This window comes from Cynocephalus volans, chromosome 3 (genome assembly GCF_027409185.1).
Source record: "Cynocephalus volans isolate mCynVol1 chromosome 3, mCynVol1.pri, whole genome shotgun sequence".
In the NCBI taxonomy this organism is placed as follows: Eukaryota; Metazoa; Chordata; class Mammalia; order Dermoptera; family Cynocephalidae; genus Cynocephalus; species Cynocephalus volans.
In genome coordinates, this window is record NC_084462.1 from 74403096 (window position 1) to 74424665 (window position 21570).

At 43.3% G+C, this 21570-nt stretch overlaps 2 non-coding genes and 2 pseudogenes across 2 annotated transcripts; 1 reads left to right on the top strand and 3 right to left on the bottom strand.

Moving 5' to 3' along the window:
* Positions 1–1276: 1276 nt before the first annotated feature.
* On the bottom strand, positions 1277–2367 carry LOC134372579 (HAUS augmin-like complex subunit 4; annotated as a pseudogene).
* A 4164-nt stretch (positions 2368–6531) lies between these two features.
* LOC134374147 (U5 spliceosomal RNA) lies at positions 6532–6647 on the bottom strand. The gene has a single exon (XR_010023023.1). It is a non-coding gene; the product is annotated as a U5 spliceosomal RNA (small nuclear RNA).
* Positions 6648–14745: 8098 nt separating this feature from the next.
* LOC134372580 (lactosylceramide 4-alpha-galactosyltransferase-like) lies at positions 14746–16866 on the top strand (annotated as a pseudogene).
* A 2763-nt stretch (positions 16867–19629) lies between these two features.
* LOC134374149 (U5 spliceosomal RNA) lies at positions 19630–19745 on the bottom strand. The gene has a single exon (XR_010023025.1). It is a non-coding gene; the product is annotated as a U5 spliceosomal RNA (small nuclear RNA).
* Positions 19746–21570: the final 1825 nt, after the last annotated feature.

The window sequence follows — 21570 nt, forward strand, 5'->3', positions numbered from 1 at the left end:
CTGAGCTAACCTGCCAACCTATATTCAGCAAACTTAATAGATCAACTATAGATTCTCTTGGATGTTCTATGTAGAGAAGCCTCTCATCTGACAGTGACAGCTTTTGTTTTGTTTTTTGTTTTCTGGACGGCTGTCTGGTATGAGGATCCGAACCCTTGACCTTAGCATTATCAACACCATACTCTACCCAACTGAGCTAACCTGCCAGCCCTAAGAGTGACAAGTTTTTTATCCTTTCCAGTCCTTATACTTTTCATTATTTATTTATTTTTTGTTTTGCTGCATTGGCTGGGAGTGCTGTTAGAGACATTGAACTGAATGATGACAGTGGGCATCTTTTTCTTATTTCAAACATAGCTTTTACTAGATCACCATTAAGTGCAAAGTTTGTTGTAGACCATCTAGGATTCAGCAGCAAGCTGTTCATGCAGTCACATAGGTCTTTATTCTTAGAAGGTCCCAGCTCTGTTGTTGCCTTAATAAAATTCTTAATAACTTTTTTTTTTTTTTTAAAGATGACCGGTAATGGGATCTTAACCCTTGACTTGGTGTTGTCAGCACCACGCTGTCCCAAGTGAGCTAACCGGCCATCCCTATCTATATAGGGATCCGAACCCTTGGCCTTGGTGTTATCAGCACCACACTCTCCCAAGTGAGCCATGGGCTGGCCCTTAAAATTCTTAATAATTTTGATCAAGGGCCCTGCATTTTCATTTTGTACTGGGCCTTGCAAGGTTTCTGGTAGGAATTCTTTTGATTAAGCTAGTCCCATTCTATTCCTAGTTTCCTGTGATTTTTTTTCTTACCCTGTGTGCAGATATTGAGATGATCATGTTTTCTCTTTTGATCTACTACTGTGGAAAATTATATTAATAGATTTTCTATGATAAATCATCCATACATTCATAGCCTACACCCAATTTGGAAATAAAGTATTGTTTCAAGGATTTTATTTACTTTTTATTTATTTATTTATTTTTATAATATCATTACTTTATTCAGGAGATAATGAAATACAATACATTGTTAGGTTGACACTAACAAACAGCTATATATAAAATTATATAAATCTGTTTGCTATGTTTTCCAGAAGATGTCCAGTCATTGTAAACAAGGAAGAAAAACCAGTAGGGTGCCTAAATGACTGCAGTGTTTTAAGCAAGTGTCCCCACAGTCCCTTGTAGTGAAGGCAGCCCCAGGTAGAGGTGGTCCTTTTAGCAGGAAGAGGAAGAGGCAGTGGCTGTGCAGAGGTCATGCTTCCTCGCCCTGCCAATGCTCAGTGGTAGGCCTTGGTGAACTCTTGGAGGGCTCAGCACTTGTTCTCAGTCACCTGCTTGAGTTGAGTGTGCTCTTTAACCAGCGTGTCCAACTCCTCCCTGAGGACCTCATAGGTGTTCAGGACCTCTTGTGACTTCTTGGGTCCTGCTCTTGCAGACGAATTGCTCCCTCCAAACAATCCCTAATGAGACAATGAACTTCCACTTTCTCAGCAGTATAAGTGTCAGACAAAATCTTTAGCTCCTCCATCCTCAACTTAAGGATCATGGCACTGCACTTGATTTCCAAGTACTGAGCATCGATGCAGTCTAGCTCAGACTGAGTCTTCAGCCGGTGCCCCCGAGGAAGCCTCCGCAACGAGGCGAGGCAGCGGAGAAGCACCTGGGAGTAGGTGGCACTCTTCTTCTCCAGCAGCACCATCTGCTCCTTCTGCTGGCTCTTGGTATCCTGGCCCTGCTGCTTCTCATCCACCAGGACCTCTGCCAGTTTCCATACCTTTGCTGCCTTTAGGGTTTCACTGTCAGCATCTGAATTGGGATCATAGTAGCAGAGCAGAGTGAAACATTTCTTCTTGAGCTCCTCCTCCACTTCTAGCTTGAGCCAAGCTCTCATCCACGCACAATCCTCTGAGGGTGGCATGAGCTCCAGAAGGTCCACTTTCTCCAACCCTAGCAGTGGAGGCATCTCCCTCTCCTGGCTAGGACTTAAGAGCCATGTCAGTTCAGTCACAAGTAACCACTGTTCAAGGGTCTCATGAAACGTTTTGTTGTCAGAAGTTAAATTTGTGTTCTGCGTCTTTACATAGTAGTCCACAAGCAGCTTTTGAATGACTGTCTGTAAAATCTCAGATCTCAACCATGTTGTCTTATACAGTTGAACTTCCTTCCATGCCTGAGCCTGCTCCTTTGCCAGGGTGAGGCTTAAGCCACTCTCGTCTACATGCTGTGAGAGACTCAGCAACAGCTTGCTGAAGTATAGGTTCTGCAACAGGTCCTCTTCCCTCAGGTTACAAGGAGGAAGCTGCTTGCTGCACGCTTGTTAAAGTATTTCCATCCCTTCGCCAGGAGAGCAGAAATCTCCGGATGCCATTTGATTTACTAGGGATTCTTATCCTGGGCAGCTGAAGCTCCGAGGCAGTGCCAAGGATTTCCTTTTTATCTAATGTCCTTTTTTATTCCAGGATCCCATCCAGGATATCACGTTATATTTGTCATGTCTCCTTAGGTTCCTTTGGGCCATGACAGTTTCTCAGACTTATCATGTTTTGATGACCTTGATAGTTTTGAAGAACACTGGGTAGATATATTGTAGAATGTCTCTCCTTTGGAATTTTTTTTTTTTTTCTCGTGATTAGACTGGGGTGATATGTTTTTGAGAGGAAGACCATAGAGGTAAATTGCCATTTTCATCACCTTGTATCAAGGGGCTGGCCGGTTAAAACAGTGGTTAGAGCATGGTGCGGATAACACCAAGGTCAAGGGTTCGGATCCCTGTGCAGGCCAGCCGCCAAAAAAAAAGGGTGCACACCTAACATGACTTTCACTATTGATGATGACATCGATCACCCGCCTCAGTTAGTGTTTGTCAGCTTTCCCCACTGTGAAGTTACTCTTCTTTCCCTCCCTTCCATACCGTACTCTTTGGAAGGAAGTCAGTATGCACAGCCCACTTAAAAAGTGGGGCAATAATGTATTTTAAAAAACATGATTGTGTTCAACTTGATAATGTTTATTATGTTTAAAAAATTTTATTTATTATATATTTTTTACATTCTAAGATGTTGCAGGGCCGGCCCGTGGCTCACTCGGGAGAGTGTGGTGCTGAGAACACCAAGGCCCCGGGCTCGGATCCCATATACGGATGGCCGGTTCGCTCACTGGCTGAGCGTGGTGCTCACAACACCAAGTCAAGGGTTAAGATCCCCTTACCGGTCATCTTTAAAAAAAAAAAAAAAAAAAAAATTCATATGTTGAAACAATCACCAATGTGACAGTATTAAGAGGTGGGGCCTTTAGGGGGTGATTAAGTCATGAGGACAGAGCCCTCATGGATGGGATTAGGGCCCTTCATTCTCTGCTGCTCTTCTGCTGTGTGAGGACACAACATTCATCCCCTTTCGCCCTCTGCCTGCCACCATGCAGCAAGAAGGCCCTCACCAGACACTGAACCTGCTGGTACCTTGACCTTGGACTTCCCAGCCTTCAAAACTGTGAGAAATAAATTTCTGTTGTTTATATATTGCCAAGGCTATGGTATTTTGTTACTGCAGCACAAATGGACTAAGACAAGTGGTTATAGGTGTTGTATTATGAGAGCCCCAAATCTAAAAGGGCATTCATGTTGTGTTTGCCTGTTCCTAAGAACTCACCAGGCTAATAGGTAGAGACATCAGTTTATTAGACATATGGGAGATGCTGACAGTGGCTGATCAGCTGGAAATCTGCCCCGCCTTGGGGTACATACAACAGTTATTTAGCAAACAGATCAGAGCAGAGGTGTAAATCATTTGTATGTTTACACGTAGACCCTCACCCAGCTCACATAACTCAGAGTGCACAGATCTGGCTGAGTGGATAAGTTAACCTGCTGCAGTGTGTTACTGTGAACTTGCAGGGAGAAGCAGGAAACACTGAGGCTTAATACAGGAAACAGAGTTTATTAATATGCCAGCATTGGCTCAGCAGAATCTAGTCGCAAAGGCTGAGCCCTGAATGCGGTGGGGCTGTTATTTTTATATTATAGTATTTCCGGGTTTTTGTAACAAGGCAAGAGGGGTGATCTTATGATCTTATGTGGTTATAACTCTGTCTCAGGGTAGAAAATGACAACAGCAGAAGCAGAAGGGAAAATTCTGTTACACCAGTTGTGTGTGAACTGCACTGTGAAACAAGGCAAGAGTGCAGCTGCAGCTGGGTCTGTATGACATCCAGTTGAGGGTCTTGGTTACAGCATAGGGGGGCACAGCTGGGCAAACATGAGTGCCTGATGGCCACAGCCGGGCAGGACACAGCTGGGACACAGCCAGGTAAGTATCAGTGCCTCAAACCTACCGGCTACCCTCCTGGCACCAGAGTACTTTAACACCAGTATGCTAATTCATTTACTTAGGGTTCCTGCTTCCTCCAGTCTTCCATTTGTCTTACAGGGGATGTTGGTCTTAAAGGAGACGTGCCTTTCCTTGGGTAACTACCTTGGCCAGGGGTAGTTTCCCAGGAGGAGGAGGAACTCTGATGTGCATGAGGAGGGGGAATAGGTCTATGTCCAGCATTTACCCTACAGGTATATTTATTCATGTTTTCTAGATCTTTTTGATCCAAGTTAGTAAATTACATTTTTCTAAAAGTCTAAACGTTTACTCTAAATTTTAAAGTATATCGGCCAAAAATTCTTTATGGTATTCTTTATTATTTTTCCATTTCCACCCTGCTTGTGTTCTTATGTCCCCTCTTTTAACACTAATATTGCCTTTTCTTGATCAATCTTGTCTACTATATTAATCTTTTCAAAGAACCAGCCACTTTTATACCCTATTGTACCATGCTTGTTTCTCATTATTGTCAAATCTGATTATTATTATTATTTTTTTTTGTCTTTTTCGTGACCGGCACCCAGCCAGTGAGTGCACCGGCCATCCCCATATAGGATCCGAACCCGCGGCGGGAGTGTCGCCGCGCTCCCAGCGCCGCACTCTCCCGAGTGCGCCACGGGCTCGGTCCGTCAAATCTTATTTTTATGTATGCTGTGGATTGATTGAATTGTGTCCCCCGAAGTTCGTATATTAGAAGTTTAACTCCCACTGTTACTGTTGAGGGTGGGAAATCCTATTATGGTAATTGAAAGGTGGAGCCTTAAAGAGGTGATTGGACTCTAAGATTGTGCAGTAGTGAATGGATTGAAAATGGTGGCCAAGGGCATGGTTCTGAGGGCTTTAAAAGAAGAGAAGAGTCTTTCTCTCCCTCTGCTCTCTCTGCTGCCACCACCTTACAACATGAGACCCCCGGGTCACTGCTGACACCACCAGAAGGACTTTGAACTTTCCAGCCTCAGAAACTGTAAGCAATAAATGTCGTTTTTCTTTATAAAATACCCAGTTCCATGTATTTTGTTATAAATAACACAAACGGACTAACATAGCATTTTTGGGAGAACAAAGGATAGCCAAGTTACTCCTGAAAAGGAAACCGTAGAGAGATGAAGCCTACCAGATTTCAAGTCTTCTTATAAATCCATAGTAATTAAGATGTGTGTTATTAGCTCAGGGACAGATAAATAGACCCATGGAACAGAATAGATAGCCCAGAAACATCTGCCTGCATATAAGGAAAGCTGACATGTCAGAGTTGTCATCGCAGATCCCTGGAGAAAGGAGACACCAGCCAATACACAGGGCGGGACAAAACCACTGTAAGATACCCTTTCATAACTACCAGGTGAATAAAAACTAACTTCTGGGCATACTAAGGGCCAGTAAGGATGAGAAGCAAATGGGTATATGCACAGGCCACTTGATGGCAGTGTAAATGGGCACACACACACTTGGGGGAAAAATTATTATACCTACCCGCCTTAAGACCCAGCGAGTCCATTCCACACTTCAGGGAAAGAAAGTCTTGCACAGGTTCGCTAGGAGTTCCGACAGCCAAAATCTGGGGGGGAACCAAACCTCCATGAAGGGAGAATGGATCTATACATTGTGGTCTGCCCATAAATTGTAATACAGGACTGCGCCGCTGTCCAGCACTTAGTCATTAGCCACGTGCGCTGACTGAGCGCCTGAGACGTGGCTAGTCCTGACTGCAGTGCGCTAAGTGTGAAATACACACTGGGCTTAGAAGATTTATTACGGTAAAAAAATAAATAAAGTAACATTTAATTAATTATCTTTTATATTGGTTACATACTGAAGTAATACTTTGCATTAATCAAACATCCTGAAACCAACTTCATTTTAAAGAGCAACTTCTCAAAAAAAAGTAAGTGGTCTACACCATAAGAAAAAAATAAAATAAAATAAAAAAAAATCAGTGAGCTAAAAAAGAAATAAATAAAATAAAAAGCAACTTAAAGCAGAAAAAGTTACCGTGAATGAAAAAACCACCCATGAGTAAACTATTCGATAAAGAAGAAATAGTTAATCTATAATAACTATAACAAAGTTAGCACATTAACAAAGTAAAGAATGTCCTACTAGCAACGTACATCTTCACTTACTAAGTAATCCCACTCAGCGTCTGTCTTTAAACATCTTAAAGCAGCCTCGCCGAAACAAGGCCTCAAAAAATTGGTTTAAGACTCAGAGTTGTTCCTCTCCACGGAAATCTTTAGTAAAAGGCGAAAGATTTATGCGATCTGAAGAGAAACCAGAGTATGCCGTCTTGCAGCCATAACTCGCTCCTCAGAGTATACAAACTCCTATAACTGATGGTGGCCGGTGAACGTGAAGATTCTGCAACTAGGGAAAAATTCCCAGCTTATTTTGTAAGTCAGAGTCTACTTTTCACAAAATACGTATGCGGGAAAAATTTTTAATTTGCCGTTTTGGACCTGTTCTGTGCGCAGAGCACTGTGGGTATGCAAATAAGTCCATTGGCACAGTGGCTCTTCCTCACCGTTAGGGGGCAAAGCGGGGGATTGTCTCGTTGAGATCTAAATCCCGTCCTGCTCAGACTTGGGTTTTGCTTTTTTATTTGTACGAATGAGTTTGCTTTCTTTTAAAGAAAGACTGCTATTCAATTGAAAAAGAAAATATATTCTGCACTTTTGCCTGCCATATGAGAATTCCTGGCAATGTCCTGTTGGAGCCTGGGCGCTCAGTTCCAGGTTTCCTGCCTCCAGGACGCTTCCCTTAGGACGAGGTCTTGCTTCTCCCATTTCAGATCCCTATCCTACGCCTTTAACGTGCGCTGTCCTCTCCCCCGCGGCGCTCAGCTGCAGGCCCCGACCAGCCTGCACGGACTCCTTGCTAACGAATGTGCTAACGGGGCAGCCGTGTGAAAGGAAACCAGCTCTTTCTTTTTCCCAGTTGCTGGTGTAAACATTCCGCTGTCCAACTTTCACATCTTCTCTGAACTTACACTTTTTTTTACACTTTGCTGGTTCCTTTGCTAGCAAGCAAATCATATGTGACATGTAGGTGATTTAAATTTGTCTAATACATTTTTTAAACGAATTAATTGGATATAATTCAAAAGTCACGCAATTTATCCATTTCAAGTGTACAATTCAGTGGGTTTTAGTGTATTCACAGAGTTGTGCAATCATCATCACAATCTTCCTTCGTTTTGTTTTGTGGCAGCTGGAGGGTATGGAGATTGGAACCCTTGACTTTGGTGTTGTAACACCGCGCTCTAACACCTGAGCTCACCTGCCAGCCAGGCGTACATGCTTTGATATTCATCTATATGCTTGTTATATTTCACAATGTAATGGGAAGTTAAAGAGAAGCATGGAGATGAAAAGTTCCCACCATGTCATGATAGCTACACCTCACCGAGATGAGCGAGTTGGCTACGGGCTAAGGGGTCAGGAAAGGCGTGGGTCTCTGCACACTTTGAGCTCTCTCCCCACTGGGACTTGGGAGGGAGTGTTTCCCTGCTCCTGGATTTTAGGGGACTTCATCTCCTGTCCTTTGTTCTGCTTCACTCTGGAAAGGTCCCAAGCATTTTTCACTGGTTAGAAAACCGCAGGAAAGTTAATTTTTGTTTTTAGCCATTGCAGATCCATAGAAAGTCAAATCGTTTCCAGGACTTCTGAATCCAAAGCGAGGGACTCACCCCTGATTGTAAATGTGGGGTTTGAGGGGCTGGTACAGTTTCATTGTTTATGGTGTGGACTGTACTTCCATTTCTGGCAACAATTCATGCTAATGTTTAATACAAGAAATAACCTAGAGGGTCTGGTGGGTTAGTTCAGTTGGTTGGAGCGTGGTGCTGAGAACACCAAGGTACAGGGTTTGGTCCCTGAACCAGCCGGCTCCCCAGGAAAAGAAACAAAACAGAGTCGTGGGATGCCGGGCCGCAGCCGCGTGACCCCTGAGGACCGCTTTCCCCACGAACATCTTTCTGCTTAAGAATCTTGATCATCAGTATGATAAAAGTAACTACTGAGAAACCAATACATTTTTAAAAATGATAGAAGCATGGTTTGAAACAATGAAGACTCTATTCTGGACATGAAAAATTGGCTGAAGCAGAAGACTCAGAAGGCAGGCCATGGAAAAGTGGAGAAGCAGAGTAGTGAGAATGAGCTAGCCATTAGAAGAGTCTGAACCCTGTCTAGATGTGTGTTTTTGATTGAAAGAGCAAAAAATTGGTCACTGTAGTGGTTTTCTTAAGTATGAGGTGATTAGAGCTGATCAAAGCAGCAAACACATGGACATTTGCAGGATTAAGGTGGTCTCAATATTATCATTTGATTAGAATCTCAGAAGGATAAATCTAGAAAGAAGGCCAAAATAAGAAGAAATAATAATCTCTTGGGAATAAAGGGAAGGTTGGGAAAAAAGAGGATAAAATTTATTTATTTTTTTTTGTATAAGACCAGATATAGCCAACTGTGTTGTGGAATTGTAGTCTATGTGTGAAAATATCATGACCAGGCTGATTACTTGGCTGCATTAATGATTAATATAGTTCATCACATGATCATTTCAACTATATGACCAGTACTTATAATATTACTAGGATGCCTGGGTTAAGCATCCCACAGTCTAGTTAAGTGATCTTAGGTAGATACTGCCCATCCATGACGACTGTCACTATTTTTGTTTGGGAAAGATGAAGAGGATATAGGAAGGATATAGGAGAAAGTACACATTGTATGTGAAATTTCAACAATTTGTTTTTTGTTTGTTTTTGTTTTTTTGGTGGCTGGCCAGTGCAGGGATGTCCATTTGTTCTGAGAATGAGTTCTCATATTTATCATGGCATGTATAACTTTCACAAGCATTACATTCTCATGTATATTGGGGTCGGGAAATAAACAGTGAAACATGGAAATAAACTTTTTATCACTACAGCTAAAACAAAACAAAACAAAACAAAAATAACCGAGAAACCAAAAGATACAGAACATAAGAATTTTTGTTGACATTTTTGATTGGAATTGATTTGAATTTATAGTAAAATTGTGAAGAATTTCTCATCTTTATGATTCTGAGTATAGGAGTCTATGACCTTGATATCTTTCCATTCATATTTTTTATTTACTTACATGGTTCTATAAAGCTATATAATTGACTGCAGATTGGATTCTTTTTATATTTGTACCTAATATCCTAGGAGTAATTTCTATTATAAGTGATAGATTTTTAATTGATTGTTATGATTTCAATAATTTATTATTTGTCTGAAAATGCCACTTATTTTTGTGTTATCAGTCCTGTATCCAACAACCTTGCTGAACTCTAGTTTTAATTCTAAAGGATTATCTAAATCAGCACTATCCGATAGAAATATAATAAGCTACACATGTGATTTTATATCTCCTAGTAGTCACATTAATAAAATGAAAATAAACAGGTCAAATTAATTATATTTTATTTATTTAAGTGATATATTTTGTTTAACCCAATATATCAAAAAATTATTTCATTGTAATCAATATGAAATTACTAATGAGATCTTTCATATTTTTTTCCATTAAAAAAATTCTCAAATTCCAGCATGTATTTTACATCTACAGTACATGTCAATTCAGACTGGCCACATTTCAAGTGCTCAATAGTTACATGTGACCAGTGGCCACCTTATTGGATGGTATAGTTTGCTGACCTAAAAATGGAACTGAGATCAGATACATATAGCAAGGATTTATTAAACCAATATGACGATTGCAACCGGAGAGACACACAGTCAGGTTGCCATGAGAAAAGTGTTCTGAAGAGGGCCAGGAGAGCTTAGCATTTTATAATCACAAGAAGGAGGAGAAATCAAAGGAAAGAGGTAGAAGGACAGCCCTCTTAATCACTCTATCAATTTTTCTATTGGTTGTACATGACGTGTAGATTTTGGGATTGTTATTAGGTTACATTGTACATGCAAGGTTCTAGGATAAGGTTTAAAAAAGCATCTTGGGTTATTTTATGGCTTTCTGGTGCCATTATGGCTGCTTTTACGTAAAATGGTCTTATGATAACATTTTTCAGAATAGGTGGACACGATTACTACCTTATCCCAGACCTCCAAGGCACTATAAGTTAGCTGACCTGATCACAGCAGATTCTTTTGGTTATCGAGTTCTACATCCTTTTGGATCTTCTATGAAAATCATCATATGGCATGAGTGTAACAATAATTTTGTTTTTCTTTTTCCGATCCTTGAATTTCTCCCGCTTTTCTTGTTTTATTTTTCTGGCAAGGACCTGAAGTGCAAAACTGAACGGAAGTGGTGATACTGTCACTTCTGCCTTCTTCTGGACTCTAATGGGAAAATTTACACCATTTTCTGTTACATTTGATGTTTGCTCAACTTTTTTTATTGATATTCTTCATTAAATTAAGCTGACTCCCTTCTATTTCTAGCATAAGAATATTTAAATACATAAATATGTATGTATAAAAATATACAAAATGAATGGCTGTTTGAGTTTATCAAATACATTTTCTGTATTCATGGAATTATCAAGTGGTTTTGTTCTAATCTCTTATATAATGATGATCTACATTGAGAGATAATGTTAAATCCTTTTTGCCTGTTCTTGTACTTTGTTCTATTTGTTGTGGCTGGATCCCAGGCCACAGCTACACAAGAGGCGGGTCCGCATCTAGAAACAATATCCAATCCTTTCAAATTTTGCAGTGGAGAGAGACTCTCCCTGGAGGAAAGGTAGACCTGGCCTCTGAGTCTCAGCTCTTGCTTTATCTCGTTTGTGGGACGCCTTGCTCATTTCTGCTGCAGCCTCTGTTCTGGCCACAAGGAAGTGCTGCTTCCCTTTAGTGCTCAGTCTAGCCACAAGGCCCACCTGTGAAGGTCATGGAGTCAAATGCCTGTTCCCATGACCTAAAAGAACTTTGAAAATTTGTGTTCCTCTTGCACATTTTAAAGATCATATATACAGTTTCTTGTGATAACTTATAATATCATAACTTTAAATATATGCAAAGGATGAATACTCCATGAACTGTAAATATTGATGTTCCAAACTGTTACATCACTTTAAAAATGTAATCAATGGAAGCTAAATACCTAAGAGATTTGATTGATGTCCATCATCATTATTTTTTAAAAACTTAAAATTTTGGGTTGGCAGGTTAGTTCAGTTGGTTAGAGCACAGACATAACACCAAGGTCATGGGTTCTGATCCGAGTACAAGCCAGCAACAACAAAAAAAATTAAACTTCTTTACATAATTATTTTTTCTTCTTGAACTTGTTTTTCCGTTTCCATTTCCCTAGCAATTTAATACAATAGAATATATTTTGATTCCTAAAAGTATTTTATTAATCATCTAATCATATTTTTCTGTGATATAACGAGTAATTAATTGAATTAAATTTTTTTCTGTATCCTTTGAAGTTAAAATACTATTCATTATTTTTCTCTCAGACTGACTCATCATTACAATTATTAATAGCCCACACGTGGTCAATACTATATATTACAAATTTTGGAATTATTAATCATAAAAGTAAAATTTATTGAAATTTCATCTTAGTTAGATGGATGCATATTACTTATTGCTAGAGGACACAGAGGTTGGTTCCAGCATATTCTTTCCTTTTTTTTGTATGGCTGTAATATATGAAAGCTTGTTCCCATAAATGAGTAGAGTTTCAACAATGTCACTCACTGCCGTATAATGAACTATCACATGACAACTAGATGAAGTCCTTAAATTCTGTTGAAAGAAAAGACTTGGAAGTCTTTTAATTTACAAAATAATTTGTTACCCAGCATGAGGAAAATAGAGTAATTTAGTCGGGCCCCCTTGTCTCAGGTGTAGTTGGAGGTGGTGAAGCATATTCCTTGTAAACAATTGTGTGTGGGTTGAGTTAGTGTACATGTGCACCCATGTATGTTTTTAGTTTTGTTGCTATTGTGTGTTCTTGAGTTTGTGAAGCAGTGGCTGGCCAGCAGAGAGCTCGTGTCTAGAAATAGAGCATGTTTACTTTGCTGCCAGCTGCTCAGTTTTTCTTTGGATTTTGCTGGTAGCAGTTGAGTTTCTGAGTTTCTCTTTGGACTGCCTAACTCTTAGATGTGTGTGTGCTGAATAAAGATTACTTTTTCTTCAACCAAGGCTCCAGGGACCTTTTTGCGAGTTACCTAGCTTGTAGACCTGTGTGTGAAGGGTTTGTGACCCAGTCTGGACAATGGGCTTGAGGGGTCTGTGAGCTTCAGATCCAGTCGTCTTCATTTTCTCAAAATAGGTGCAAATATCTTTAATTGACATTTTGTGGGGAGTCCTGAAGGTTTTCATAGCCCCTAGCATTTTACCTGCACAAGGTTTATGGTAGGTGACAGGGAAGCTTTTATTTTGTGAAGTGGGAGAAGGGCAATCTCCAAAAGGGAGTTCACAGATCTTCCAAAGTCAAACGCTCCCCCTGGCCACCTCTCCTTTGTGCCCAGGGACCAGCCCAGCTTCACTGTAGAAGTGAGATGGTTCAGTGGTTCCTGTCTTGGGGTAGATGTTAGAAGCTTCTTGGCCTAGGGTAGCAATAATGGAAATAATGTTCTGCGCTGTCCAAAATGGTGGCTACCATTCACATGTGACTACTGTACACTTGAAATGGGAATAGTGCATCTGAGTAACTGAATTTTTAATTCTATTTAATTTCAATTAATTCAATTTAAATAGCCAACATGGCTAGTGGCTGCCATATAGACAGTGCAGATGCAGGGATTCAGCAATGTCCAGGACTTTGGTTTTCCCCTTGAGAAAAGGACTAGATTCTTGGATTTTCTCTCACAGGGAGGGGGGTGGCAGTCTAGTCTCTTCTCTTCTGCAGTTAGATCCGAAGGGTAGCAGAATATGCCACCCCAAAAGATGCCACTTTGGCATAAGGATTATTTTGACTAAAGGCACTTGAAAAACAACAGGTGAGAGAAGGGCACTCTCACTTCCTCTTTTCCTCCTGAAAGCTGGAGATAAAACTCCCATGTGAAAGATGCCATCCCCATACCAGGAGGGAAGAAACACTGTTATCACCAAAGATGGGGAGCCGAGGCCAAAGCCAAGAAATCTGTACGAACAGCCCTATTAAAATAACTCTTATCTTCCTTTAGTCTCCCCATACATTTTATTTTTCCACAGTGCTATTCTTTGTTCAACATACAACATAAGCACTTGGGCCTATCAACTTTTGGGGTCTTCATTTTCCTATGGGAGTTCCCCTGTACATGTAAAAAATCTTTTTCTTTGGCCGGTATCAGGATCTGAATCCTTGACCTTGGTGTTACACCACCACACTCTAGGTGGGTCCGAATGCAGTGGTGTTTACCACTAATTGATCACAACCAGTTATAGATGTCTTTGTTCCTTCTCCACTCCCACTGCTTCACTTGACTCCCCTAAAAAACACACAAAAAACCACCCCACTCTAATCAATTAAACTAACCAGCCAGCTCTAAAAGTCTGTTCATCTTTTTTGTGCCAATTTAATTCTCAGGCCCAACCAGAGACCCTAAGAGGGTAGAGGTCAAGTTTTGCGTCCTCTACAAGTCAAAGCAACCCTCGTTCCTACCTCCACCCTCTTCACCCCGTTCCCCCACATCCCCACCACCTTGCCATGAACACGATTTGAATCATTAGAATATACCACTGCAGTGGAGAGCTGGCGCTCCCACCCTCAGGGCTCCTGGGAAGTGTCCTGCAGCCACCTCACCACCTGAGCCTGGGGGTCCACTACCTGCCGCCCCTGGAGCCTCAGGTGGACAAGTTCGTGTTAGCAGAGACTGGCGGCTGCTGAGCTAGGGCATGTCTCCAGAAGGCCTAAGGGCTTCCTGGGTCCCCATCTCTCCACAGTGAGCTGCCCAGGCTGGTCAGTGACCAGCCAGTGACATCATATTGGTTCACTACCCTTGACCCTGGGGAGGGCCCAGTCCAACTGCTCAAGCCCCAGGCTCCCAGCACCACCTTCAGGCTATGAGAATACCACTCAAAGTTTCCACCTGTCCTGGGAAGGGGACTTCCAATTCCTAGCTCCCCTTATTACCAAAGCTGCACCCAGTCCCTCCACCCTTTTGTGTCCAAGTTTCCTGGCCCCTGAAGTAGAAATGATGTAACTGCCCCCTGGGGTTGCTGAGGGCCAGTGGGGTGTGAATCGGGCACAGAGCACTTAGAAGGCACTGAGTAGCTAGTGGCTGGGATTGTTGTTTGTAGCAAATACAGTGCAGGTCAATGTCACAAAGCTCTCTGGTGTACCAGCTTTATTCGTGCCATCCTTCCTGGGCAGGGTGGTTTAGTAGTGAGAGAACAGACTCCAGCCAGGTGGCCTGGTTTCTAACCACTGCCCTGCCACATATTGGCTATGGAACTACCTGAGGTAATGAACTTCTCTGTGCCTCCGTTTCCCCATCTGTAAGATGGGGTTGATGATTGCCACCCGAAGGGGTGGTTATAAGGGTTTAACAAGTTAATATGTGCACAATGCTGAGAAAGTCACCTGGCATATATGAATGGACAGTCAATATTTAGTGAATGAATGAATATACGAATGAATGAATATAACCCTTGTGTGGGTTCCAGTGCTTCTGTCCTGCAGGTGGGAAAGTGTAAGCCAGAGACCTCAGTGACTTGCCCCAGGTCTCATGACCAGTGCAGGCAGAATTGGGGTCCCATGCCTCCCAGGCATTTGCACAACCCCACTCCTGTTGACAAGGCCCAAGCCTGTCTTGTTCCCCTAGCCACCTCTAGGGCACCCAGGAATGTTCCTGGGTACTGGCCAAGTGGACATCTCCAGGAGAATGAGGATCCACGGGCAACAGTACTAGTGAAGGACATGGACTACGGTGCAACCTCCCTGTCCCTTTTACTCCAGACCTGTGTCTGTGAGAAGCACAGCCCTAGGCCAGGGCTGGGACAATCAGAGACCAGGAGACCCCATCAAGTCTGGGGCAAAGGGCTTTGGGACCTGGCAGGCATACCCTTGTGCCTAGAGCCAAGTGTCCTGCTTGTGAGTGAGCTAGCCAGGCCACCCATTGACGAGCCAGAGCTCAGGCCTGTGGAGCCTGAATTCATGTTAAAAGTCCTAGAGGTTACTTAGTGGTCTGCCTCGGATGAGCCCCAGGTCTGATTCATTCAGTTGAGGGGTGGATGAGCTGGGCCTCAAGTCACAGGCTGCCAGCCCCAACAGGCACAGGGGACGGGCATCCCCAGGCACAGAGGTATGTGTGCCATGTGGCAAAGCCATTGATTCTGATGGTCCTCACATGGACCAGACCCTGGCCTTGCCCATGCTGGCTCCACACTGTAGATGACACTGGCCCAGTCCCTGGGGTGCTCACAGGTGTGTTAGAGAGAACAAAGGGGACCCTGCCAGACCTCAGTCTCTAACCCTCTGCTCCCACTTGACAGATCAGCCTGTTTCTACTGAAGTTTCCTCGTGTGATCTGGGGAGACCATGTCCAAGCCTCCCCCCACCCCCACTGCCTGCTGCGTTTGCTCCAGGGCCCTCAAGGCAGCGGGTCTGCACCCTGTTCATCATCGGCTTCAAGTTCACGTTTCGTATCCGTCATGATCTATTGGCACATTGTGGGAGAGCCCAAGGACCAGGGGCAATTCTGTAACTTGCCTGCAGACATCCCCTGTCCCCCCTTGGTACCCACTGCCATCTTCTTCCTGGAGACTTTGGAGGGACCAACCACAACCTCCTGTCCATGTTGTCGGTGAAGTTGACTGCCAGGACCCACCCAGAGTCCCGGGTGGTGGTCCTGATGAAGGGGCTGCCCAGCAGTATAGCCTCTCTGCCCCAGCACCTGTGCATCTCACTTTTGGGTTTTTCCCCCAATGTCCAGATGCTCCTGCTGGACCTGGGGGAAATGTTCTGAGACACACCCCTGGCAGCCATGTGGCAGCCATGGGAGCCCTACCTGATGCCTGCTCTCTAAGGCCTCCAGGATCACACTCATGTGGAAGTTCAGGGGCATCTACCTGGACACAGAGTTCATCGTCCTCAGGAAACTGAGAAACCTGACCAATGTGCTGGGCACCCAGTCCCACTATGTCCTTAGTGATGCCTTCCCGGCCTTTGAGCGCCCGCACGAGTTAATGGCTCTGCTCATGGCTCTGTGCGTGGGCAACTCCGCGGCCCACTAGAACGGTTGCATTTGGGGCCACCAGGGCCCAAAGCTGCTCACCAGGTCTTCAAGAAGTGGCACCCCATCCGCAGCCTGGCGAGAGCCATGCCTGCCATGGCACCATCACACTGTCCCAAGAGGCCGCCTACCCCATCCCCTGGGGGAACCGCAAGAAGTACGTCGAGGACATCAACCCCCAGGAGCTGCCCCGGCTGCTCAACGCCACCAATGCCATCCACGTGTGGAACAATAGCCAGGGTGCATGCTTCAAGGCCACGTCCGGAGCGCCGCTGGCCCAGCTCTGTGCCAGCCACTGCCCAATGACACATGTGGCCATGAAGATGTACTTGTGAGAAGTATACGTGCCCCCAAAGATGTATACAAGAATGTTCATAGCAGCAATGTTCTGAATAGCAAACAAGTGGAGACTGGAGTATAGCGCCATTCGAATAAGCAAAAGAGTGCTACAAAGCCACACATGGTAGAATCTTATAAACTGAAATAAAAATTGTCCATCGGACTGGCTAGTTACTCAATTGGTTAGAACACGGTGCTGGTAGCACCGAGGTCAAGGGTACCGATTCCCATACTGGCCAGTTGCCAAAACAAAAACAAATCGTCCAAATCGAAGCTGAGACATAACTTTTTTTGTATGATGTGCTTCACAACCTACTAATGGGAAAAAGAATGCTTAATCAATTATATGATAAAACTTAATAGGATTGAGACTTATTCTTCCAAATGGTACATTCACCCATATGATCGTGTGATTTCTCCAGATGATCATTTAGCTAAAATCATTTTTAGTTAAGGTGACTTGTTAGTAGGGCCGGCCCATGGCTCGCTTGGGAGAGTGTGGTGCTGATAACTCCAAGGCCACGGGTTCGGATCCCTATATAGGGATGGCCGGTCAGCTCACTTGGGAGAGCGTGGTGCTGTCAACACTAAGTCAGGGGTTAAGATCCCCTTACTGGTCAACAACAACAACAACAAAAAAGATGCCTTGTTAGTGACTTTTTACTATTCATTTACATTTGCATCTAGCCAACACTAATCATGTAACTAGTATTTTTTCCCATAAAATGTCCTAACCAAGAATTGAATTATTGAATTGGTCTCCTAGAGGTCTTTTTCCTAGCAGTAAACTGATTTATTATTATTATTATTTTTTTTTGGAATCTGGCCAGTACCAGGATCCAAACCTGTAACCTTGGTGTTATAAGGCTGTGCTCTACTAAAGACCTTGCAGTAAATTGTAATAAAACATAGACATATTCATTACTAAGTTGCTTGACAAGTTATTTTAATCAAAACATAATGTTGAGTGAAAAAAGCAGGACGCAGAATAACATAGAGTATGATTGCAATTTTGCAAATGAGCAAAATTAAACTCTGTGGTTTAGGAATGCAACATAATTTTTAAAAAGAAAATCAGGAAAATAATTCCCGTGGAAAGTCAGGTCAATATTTTGTTCTAAGGGATAGAGAAAGGATTGCAGCAAGGAAGGGGCAGAGGTGAGTGTGATGACAATGTCCTGGATTCCGGTTACTCACAAGGCATTAAATAAATACTCTACTGTTGGGAAAATATAGGAAAATGGTCAGGGCCCCTCAGATGTTCAGAATCTTGCGGAGCATTTGACGTAAATGGGCACGTGTGCTCACGTGTTCCTTGGTTATTGTTTAGTGTAATTGCGCGTGTGCACCCAGGTGTTCTGGGTTATGGACTTAAGTATAAAGGATGAGTGGCTCTCATCCAGAGCACCTCACACTGCCGGGATGACGCCAGGGGCGGGGGAGGCCACTACTGCTGCTGAAGGCTGCTGCTAGTGCCCTCGGGACCCTCCACAAGGCCACCACCGGGCCTGTAAGCTACGGGACCTGTAAGCTGCTGCCACTGAGGAAGCTGAGGGCTGAGTTCATCTCATCTGCCAACAGTTCCCAGAATCCTTCCCAACTACCTGGCATGGACCTGCGTGTGCAGGGTTTGTAACCCAGTCTGTACAACGGGCTTGAGGGGTCTGTGAGCCCTAGCCCTAAGCATTACAACTACACAGAACACTTTAGGCGCAGAGAAGTTAAAAACTTTCCCCAAAATAAGTAGCACAAAAAGCTTAAGATTTATACTAAACAAAGAAATTAGAACACAGCAGTAACTCCAACAAATAATGGCTCCTAGAAGGAAAGAGCTGATAAGAAAGGGCATTAAGTCTTGTTTAAGTATTAGCTCTAGAGCCAGCCTGTGGCTCACTCGGGAGAGTGTGGTGCTGATAACACCAAGGCCCCAGGTCTGAATCCTGTATATGGATGGCCGGTTAGCTCACTTGGATGATCTTCGTGCCGACAACACTAAGCCAATGGTTAAGATCCCCTCACCGGTCATCTTTAAAAAAAAAAAAAATTAGCTCTGTCAAAAGCAAGGACTAAAGTATGAGGGGAAATAATGTAAAACATCTCAATTATATTTGTTACATATACAAATAACATTTTGTATTATTGGATTAAATAAAATACATTATTGAAATCAACTTCACTTGTTTCTCTGTTTAATGTGGTTTCTGAAAAGTTAAATTCCACCTGTGCCTTGCATTATATTTCTACTTGACAGTGCTGCAATGAAAACCAACCAAATACAACCACAGGCAGTAAAATGTGAATCTTCGACAGCCAAAGGCCCAAAAGGAATGCCTACTGTATATCACATTTACGTAAAGCAGGAAAAAGCAAACCGCACCATTTTTAGAGGTGAATGAAAACGGAAACCATCACCATAAAAGACAAATACCAACTACCGCCCAAAAGGCAAGTAAAAATAGGTTAGCAAGTCAGAAGGTGGCAAAGTTAAGAGAGTTAAAAAAGTGGTACTGTGTTTGAAGCTGATGTATCGATGGAACTGTTTACGATGTGATGTTTTCTATTAAATCCCATATTTAAAAAATAAAAAACAGTGGTACAATCTTCGCGGGGCATTTCAGGGAACATCATTAGTGAATTGTGTGACAATGGACAGATCATTAGGGAGTTGTATGGAAACGGACAGATACAATTGCTACATAAGTAACAATGAACAACCATGCAACACTTAGAAACAACTCTTTCATTTAATCAACCTATGTAGTCTTATCCAACCGGGGCCTCAAAAAACTGGCTTAAGACTCAGAGTAGCTCCTCTCCACGGAAATCTTTAGTAAAAGGCGAAAGATTTACACGATCTGAGAAAAAACTAGAGTGTGAGGTTGTGGGCCTGTAGCTCATTCCTCAGATATCTATAACTCTAGTACATTGATAGTGATTAATTATCCCAAGAGTTACTGCCTGCAGAAATTTCTCCCAGAAATTTTGTAAGTAATATTTTCATCTTCAGGAAAGTGGAGTGAGAAATAAATTTGTTTTTACGTGAAAACAATTGTACTATTTGCAGTGCATTATGGGTATGCAAATATACTTGAATAATCGCCTTTTAGAATCCGGAAATACCATAGTGCTCGGGGCCACCTTTAGTGGGGCAAAGCACAGGCTTTGCTGCCTTGGATTTAAACTCCGTTCTGGCCACCCAGAGATTCTGAACTTATTCAGGGCTAGCAGGTTAGCTCAGTTGGTTGGAGTGTGGTGCAGATTTTATCCATTAGTACATTGAGACTTTGAGTATGATTTCTTTTCTTTTCTTTTTCTTTTTTTAAAAGATGACTGGTCAGGGGATCTTAACCCTTGACTTGGTGTTGTCAGCACCACGCTCTCCCAAGTGAGCCACGGGCTGGCCCTTGAGTATGATTTCTTTTAAATAAAGGAGTTTTCTAATAGTTGGAGCCAAGAGGGTCGTTAAAAGGCAGAGAAATGGTAAATACAAATTTCCGGATAGTGGCTACTGCACGGTGGGGGAGGGGGTTGATGGGGGAAAGGCTCACAGGGGCTTTCAAAGGTGTTGGCAATATCTTTTTCCTTAAGTGCAAGGGAGGCATCAGGGTTTTAGATTATTACTGTTCTCTGAACTGTGAATACAGGATATATGTTATTTGTCTGTGAGATATACTTAAACTTAAAATTTTTTTTTTTTTTTTGACCAGTAAGGGGATTGCAACCCTTGGCACGGTGTGGTCTGCACCACACTCAGCGCACTGGCCATCCCTATGTAGGACCCGAACCTGTGGCCTCAGCGCTACCAGCGCCGCACTCTCCCGAGTGAGCCACGGGGCCGGGCCTTAAATTTAAAATTTTAAAGATATTTTTAAAAAGACTGGTGGGATGGGAAGCCTCTACTATAAAATAAGTGGATGGAGATCCAATCAAGATGGCAGAATAGACGGTTCCCTGCGTCACTCTCTCCCACAAATCAACCAATTTACAGCTATAAAAATGTAACATCAGCCAAGCCGGGGCTGCTGGAGCTCAGCGGAAGAGGAGGAGACACCTGTGGAGTTCATGCAGAAGGAGAAACCACGATTAGAGAAAGAAAAAGCTGCTCTGAGCGCTTCGGGCCGCAGCTGCTTTAAGGCTTGAGCTGATGAGCACATGGAGCAGGAGCCAGCAGAAGCAGCAGCTGTGCCCTTCGGATGAAGTTACTTGGAGGCAGCAGGAGAGAAGAGGGCCTTGGCAGCCCCTAAGACAGCAAGACCACTAATAGGGATCCCATGGACCCACACAGGAGTGAGGAGCCAGAACAACTGAAAAAAGGGAGCCACTCAGAGGCCAGTGAGTCATCGCAAGGGACCGGCGCAGGGCCCGTCTCATGGGAAGTGTTTGGAGCACGGGCAGCGGGAGAGACGTGTCCACCAGGAGAACACTGGGACACAGCAAGGACAGCCGATCTGTCCCCCAATCAGTGCAGAACCACTCAGAGGAGACTGGTCAGGAATGCAGAATTGCATGGGGTGCAGTTTGATGAAAAAACTCAGGCCCAGATCAGAGATTCTACAGAACACAGATCCACCGGGCCTCTGGAGAGCCAGAAGTACCTATAAGGTCAACCATTAAACCCTGAGCTGCACAAAAAGCCTTTCCTAGGGAAACAGCAGCAAAGTAGCAATTTAAACAATCACACAGCTCAAGCACTGGTTCCC